Below are 7,559 nucleotides of genomic sequence, written 5' to 3' on the forward strand. Positions count from 1 at the left end.
TATACGCCTTTGTATTTGAGTCATAACCTAACAAAAATCCTTCTACAGCTTTGGGAGCAAACTTAGAATTTCTACCCTTCTTCACTAGAATGTAGCACTTGCTCCCAAATACACGAAAGTAAGATACATTGGGTTTGTTACCGGTTAGTAGCTCATACGACGTCTTCTTGAGGAGTCGATGAAGGTAGACCGTATTGATGGCGTGGCAAGCCGTGTTCACGGCTTCCGTCCAGAAGCACTCGGGGGTCTTGAACTCTCCTAGCATCGTCCTCGCCATATCGATGAGCGTCCTGTTCTTCCTCTCTACCACACCATTTTGCTGTGGTGTGTAGGGAGCGGAGAATTCGTGCTTGATCCCTTCCTCTTCAAGGAACTTCTCCACTTGAAGGTTCTTGAACTCGGACCCGTTGTCGCTCCTTATCTTCTTCACCTTGAGCTCAAACTCGTTTTGAGCTCTCCTGAGGAAGCGCTTGAGGGTCCCTTGGGTTTTAGACTTATCCAGCAAAAAGAACACCCAAGTGAAGCGGGAAAAGTCATCAACAATAACTAGACCATACTTACTTCCTCCTTTGCTCAGATAGGCTACGGGTCCGAAGAGATCCATATGCAGCAGCTCCAGGGGTCTTGAAGTGGTCATCACATTCTTGCTGTGATGCGCTCCTCCCACTTGTTTACCTGCTTGACAAGCTGCACAAGGTCTATCCTTTTCGAATTGCACATTAGTTAAACCTATCACGTGTTCTCCCTTTAGAAGCTTGTGAAGGTTCTTCATCCCCACATGTGCTAAGCGGCGATGCCACAGCCAGCCCATGCTAGTCTTAGCTATTAAGCATGCATCTAGACCGGCTTCTTCTTTTGCAAAATCAACTAAATAAAGTTTGCCGTCTAGTACACCCTTAAATGCTAGTGAACCATCACTTCTTCTAAAGACAGACACATCTATATTTGTAAATAGACAGTTATATCCCATATTGCATAATTGACTAACCGATAGCAAATTATATCCAAGAGACTCTACTAAAAACACATTAGAGATAGAGTGCTCATTTGAAATTGCAATTTTACCTAACCCTTTTACCTTGCCTTGATTCCCGTCACCGAATATAATTGAATCTTGGGAGTCCTTATTCTTGACGTAGGAGGTGAACATTTTCTTCTCCCCCGTCATATGGTTTGTGCATCCGCTGTCGATAATCCAGCTTGAACCCCCGGATGCATAAACCTGCAAGGCAAATTTAGGCTTGGGTCTTAGGTACCCAACTCATGTTGGGTCCTACAAGGTTAGTGCAAATATCCTTAGGGACCCAAATGCAAGTTTTGTCTCCCTTGCATTTTGCCCCTAACTTCCTAGCAACTATTTTCTTATCCTTTCTACAAATAGCAAAGGAAGCATTTAAAGCACAATAAATTGTAGAAGGTTCATTCACTACTTTCCTAGGAGCATGAATAATGTTCTTTCTAGGCACATGATGAATAGCATTTCTCCTAGACATATTTCTACCATGCATATAGGAAGAACTAGAAACAAACATGGCATGGGAGTCAAAATCATCATAAGCATTATAACTCCTATAAGCATTTCTAGTTTGTCTCCTATCATGATACATAAATGCATGGTTTCTTTTAGTACTACTTGCCATAGGGGCCTTCCCTTTCTCCTTGGCAGAGATGGGAGCCTTATGGCTTGTTAAGTTCTTGGCTTCTCTCTTGAAGCCAAGTCCATCCTTAATTGAGGGGTGTCTACCAATCGTGTAGGCATCCCTTGCAAATTTTAGCTTATCAAACTCACTTTTGCTAGTCTTAAGTTGGGCATTAAGACTAGCCAATTCATCTTTTAATTTGGAAATTGAAACTAGATGTTCACTACAAGCATCAATATCAAAATCTTTACACCTAGTGCAAATCATAACATGTTCTACACAAGAATTAGATTTATTTGCTATTTCTAACTTAGCATTCATATCATCATTAATGCTCCTTAATTTAGAAATTGTCTCATGGCAAGAAGATAATTCACAAGAAAGCATTTCATTTCTTTTAACTTCTAGAGCATGAAATCTTTGAGCTTCTACAAATTTATCATGCTCTTCATACAATAAATCCTCTTGTTTCTCTAAGAGTTTATCCTTCTCATTCAATGCATCAATGAGTTCATTTATCTTATCTATCTTAGATCTATCTAAGCCCTTGAATAAGCATGAATAGTCTATGTCATCATCATCACTAGACTCATTATCACTAGAGGAAGCATAAGTGGAGTCTCGAGTACTCACCTTCTTCTCTCTTGCCATCAGGCATGTGTGACGCTCGTTGGGGAAGAGAGATGACTTGTTGAAGGCGGTGGCGGCGAGTCCTTCATTGTCGGAGTCGGAGGAGGAGCAATCCGAATCCCACTCCTTTCCGATATGTGCCTCGCCCTTGGCCTTCTTGTAATGCTTCTTCTTCTCCCTTTTATTCCCTTGGTCCTGATCACTATCATTGTCGGGACAGTTAGCAATAAAATGACCAAGCTTACCGCATTTGAAGCATGAGCGCTTCCCCTTGGCTTTGGTCTTGCTTGACTGTCCCTTGCGACCCTTAAGCGCCGTCTTGAATCTTTTGATGATGAGGGCCATCTCTTCATCATTAAGTCCGGCCGCTTCAATTTGTGCCACCTTGCTAGGTAGCGCCTCCTTGCTTCTTGTGGCTTTGAGAGCAAGAGGTTGCGGCTCGTTGATTGGTCCATTCAAGGCGTCGTCCACGTACCTCGCCTCCTTGATCATCATTCGCCCGCTGACAAATTTTCCTAGGACTTCTTCGGGCGACATTTTGGTGTACCTGGGATTCTCACGAATATTATTCACCAAATGAGGATCAAGAACGGTAAAGGACCTTAGCATTAGTCGGACGACATCGTGGTCCGTCCATCGCGTGCTTCCGTAGCTCCTTATTTTGTTAATAAGGGTCTTGAGCCGGTTGTATGTTTGAGTTGGCTCCTCGCCCCTTATCATCGCGAACCGTCCAAGCTCGCCCTCCACCAACTCCGTTTTGGTAAGCAAGGTAACGTCATTTCCCTCATGAGAAATCTTGAGGGTGTCCCAGATCTGCTTGGCGTTGTCCAAGCCGCTCACCTTGTTGTACTCGTCCCTGCACAAAGAGGCTAGCAGCACAGTAGTAGCTTGTGCATTTTTATGAATCTGTTCATTAATAAACATAGGGCTATCCGAGCTATCAAATTTCATTCCATTCTCTACAATCTCCCATATGCTTGGATGGAGAGAGAATAAATGACTACGCATTTTGTGACTCCAAAATCTGTAGTCCTCCCCATCAAAGTGTGGAGGTTTGCCAAGAGGAATGGAAAGCAAATGCGAATTCGAACTATGTGGAATACGAGAATAATCAAATGAAAAGTTCGAATTGACCGTCTTCCTGTAGTCGTTGTCGTCGTCCCTTTGGGAAGAAGAGGATTCGTCGCTGTCGTAGTAGACGATCTCCTTGATGCGCCTTGTCTTCTTCTTCTTCCCATCTTTGCGCTTGTGGCTTGAGCCCAAGTCGGTAGACTTGTCATTCTTCGGCTCGTTGAAGATAGACTCCTTCTCGTTGTTGTCGACCACCATCCCCTTTCCCTTAGGATCCATCTCTTCGGGCGATTAGTCCCTTCTTGAAGAGAACGGCTCTGATACCAATTGTGAGCACCCATAGGGGGGGTGAATAGGTGATCCTGTGAAACTTAAACTTATAGCCACAAAAACTTGTTAAGTGTTAGCACAATTGTCGCCAAGTGACTAGAAAGGAGGTCTTGCACAATACGATAACCACAAGGAGTTCAACACAGAGAAGACACAGTGATTTATCCCGTGGTTCGGCCAAGTACAAAACTTGCCTACTCCACGTTGTGGCGTCCCAATGGACGAGAGTTGCACTCAACTCCTCTCAAGTGATCCAATGATCAACTTGAATACCACAGTGTTATGCTTTTCCTTTCTTATCTCGTTCGCGAAAAATCTCCACAACTTGGAGTCTCTCACCCTTACACTTGAAGTTCACAAAGAAGCACGGAGTAAGGGAGAGAAGCAACACACACAAATCCACAGCAAAATGCACACACACACGGCCAAGAATCGAGCTCAAAAGACTATCTCAAAGTTCTCACTAGAACGGAGCTCGAATCATTGAGAATGACAAACGAATGCGCAAAGACTGAGTGTGGATGATCAAGAATGCTCTAAGGTTGCTTGGTGTACTTCTCCATGCGCCTAGGGGTCCCTTTTATAGCCCCAAGGCAGCTAGGAGCCGTTGAGAGCAAATCTGGAAGGCCAATCTTGCGTTCTGTCGTCGGGTGCACCGGACAGTCCGGTGCACACCGGACACTGTCCGGTGCCCGATTTCTTTCCTTAAATGGCGCAGCCGACCGTTGCAGATCTGGGAGCCATTGGCGCACCGGACATGTCCGGTGCACACCGGACAGTCCGGTGCCCCCTTCCGACCGTTGGCCATGCCACTTGTCGCGCGTAGATTCCGCGGCCGACCGTTGGCCTGGCCGACTGTTGGCTCACCGGACAGTCCGGTGCACACCGGACAGTCCGGTGAATTATAGCCGTACGCCGTCGGCGGATTCCCGAGAGTGGCCACTTCACGCTGAGTCAGCCTGGCGCACCGGACACTGTCCGGTGCACCACCGGATAGTCCGGTGTGCCAGACTGAGCTGAATCTTGGCTGTACACAGCCAAGCCTTTTTCACTTCTTTTCTTTTCTTCTTCTTTCTGTTTCTAACACTTAGACAAGTATATTAGTACACAAAACCAATGTACTAAAGGCTTAGAAACATACCTTTACTCTTGATTTGCACTTTGTTCATCCATGAGCATAAATTCACATTTAAGCACTTGTGTTGGCACTCAATCACCAAAATACTTAGAAATGGCCCAAGGACACATTTCCCTTTCAGTCGTTCCCTCTTTGAGAGCACCTAGAGTGGGGGTGAATAGGTGATCCTGTAAAACCTTGAAACTTAATCCACAAAACTTGATTAGGGGTTAGCACAATTAAGCCAAGTGGCTAGAGAGAAGAACTTGCACAACACGATAACCACAAAGAGATCAACACAGAGATGACATAGTGGTTTATCCTGTGGTTCGGCCAAGTCCAACACTTGCCTACTCCACGTTGTGGCGTCCCAACGGACGAGGGTTGCAATCAACCCCTTTCAAGCGGTCCAAAGACCCACTTGAATACCACGGTGTTTTGCTTTCACTTTACTATATCCCGCTTGCGAGGAATCTCCACAACTTGGAGCCTCTCGCCCTTACACTTTGATGATCACAAAGAAGCACGGAGTAAGGGAGGGATGAGCAACGCACACAAGACACGAAATCAGTGTATCCACACGCACACAAGTCACAACAAGAGCTCACAACACAACCCGGCGAGTTCACAACTCAAATGAAGCTCTAATTACTATCACAAAGAATCAAATGCGCGGAATCGAAGTATTGGTGCTTAGGAATGCTTAGAGAATGCTTGGTGTGCTCCTCCATGCGCCTAGGGGTCTCTTTTATAGCCCCAAGGCAGCTAGGAGCCGTTGAGAGCATTCCAGGAAGGCAATTCTTGCCTTCTGTCGCCTGGCGCACCGGACAGTCCGGTGCACCACCGGACACTGTCCGGTGCGGATTTCTTTCCTTCTTTGGCGAAGCCGACCGTTGGCGCTTTGGAGCCGTTGGCGCACCGGACACTGTCCGGTGCCCCCTTCCGACCGTTGGCTCGGCCACGTGTCTCGCGCGGATCGTGCGGCCGACCGTTGGCCCAGCCGACCGTTGGCTCACCGGACAGTCCGGTGAATTATAGTCGTACGCCGTTAATCACTTCCCGAGAGCAGCAAGTTCGCCTGAGTCAGCCTGGCGCACCGGACACTGTCCGGTGCACCATCGGACAGTCCGGTGCACCCAGACAGAGTTGACTTTGGCTGAACAAAGCCATCTTTAATTTCAACTTGATTTTTCCTGTTTCCAGCACTTAGACACAATACATTAGTCTAAAACAATGCACTAAGTCTGAGAAACATACTTTTATACTTGATTTGTACTTTGTCCACCATTTAACACTTAGGCGCTTGTGTTGGACACTAAATCACCAAAATACTTAGAAATGGTCCAAGGGCACATTGTAGCACCTAAAATTCTATTTTGGGAAATGACTTCCAATAACAATTTCATTCCCTTATAGAATATATTTTTCTAAACTAAACACATAATGATAACTAAGAATTTGGTATTCAATGTTTATATCCAAAACTTAAAACTAAAATGTTGGAGCAACAAATAAAAAGAGAGACTTTCAAACTACTTACTATTACCTTTATAAACTATACAAATAATACGCCCCTTAAAAATATAGTTGAACTAAAATAATTCATGGGAGATTATGTATTAACTTCTCCTAAGTAGATATGTAATGAAGATTATCTTTTCTAAGTGTGCATTCAAAGTAATGTTTTCTAAGTAAATAAATAAATACCATGTGTATATTTCATTATTGAAGTATTCATCTAAATAATATATATATATATATATATATATATATATATATATATAAAGAAAGAAGGAATGCATCATGCTAAAATTTTGGATTTGCATTTACAACAAGGATTTGAATTCAACTTTGAAAACTAGAATTTTAAAAAAAAGGGAAACAGAAAATATAAAAGAGAAATAACTTCCCCTTACGCTTGGGCCAGCTTTACCCGGCCCACCTCAGTTTCCCCTTCGCGCGGCCCACCAGTGCGCCCGCACTCGCGCCTGGCGTCCGCTGACGAGTGGGACCCGCAAGCCAGTCACTGCCCCTTTTCCTGGGAGCCGCGGACTCACGTTTCTCTGTTGTGGACCCCCTTCATCAGGAGTATCTTCTCCACCGTAACAGACACGACGATTTCTCTGCGGTCCGCTTCAATGGGGTCCTCTGCAGCCTTCGGATCTCGCCAACTCTCTCGTATTCTTCGCATGGTCAGCACTTTCGTCTCTCGCGCTTGGGCGACTGGCGCGTGAACCACCTCGGTCAAAGACTTCCTCAAACCGTCCGCGAGCTTCGCGCCGCACGCCGCGCCATGTGCGCCACCAGCTGATTCCGAGTCCTAGCCTCCGACTAAATTGCCGTTCCCACCGAAGCGGGGTTTAAGAACCGAAGTATCGTGGCCTTTCCTCTGCATCCCATCCAAGCGCCGCCCCATAGCTCACTTTTCCCTTGCCCGACCGTGCCAGCGTCGTTAAGGGCGGATATTGCCGCCGCCATAGAATCTCGGGTCGTGACTAGCCAAAGCTTTAGGCGGGAGTTCAATGGGATTCGCCTGGTCGCGGTGAAGGTTGCCAGCGTTTCTGGGGCGAATCGGGGCCCAGCACCTTGGATTTCTCACCGTCGACTTGCAGTCCGCCGCGTGCCGCACTGCTCTGGAGCCAGGGCGCGACTCGACATAAACCTAAGTATAAACGCTTATCCCATGCTCGCGTTGTCCTTCTGCTCTCGTTGCGCGCTTCGGCAGGGTGGTTGGGGGATTGTTATCGGGTTGGGTTTGCTCACCGGCGTGG

Source organism: Zea mays, chromosome 4, assembly GCF_902167145.1.
Source record: "Zea mays cultivar B73 chromosome 4, Zm-B73-REFERENCE-NAM-5.0, whole genome shotgun sequence".
NCBI classification, from domain to species: domain Eukaryota; kingdom Viridiplantae; phylum Streptophyta; class Magnoliopsida; order Poales; family Poaceae; genus Zea; species Zea mays.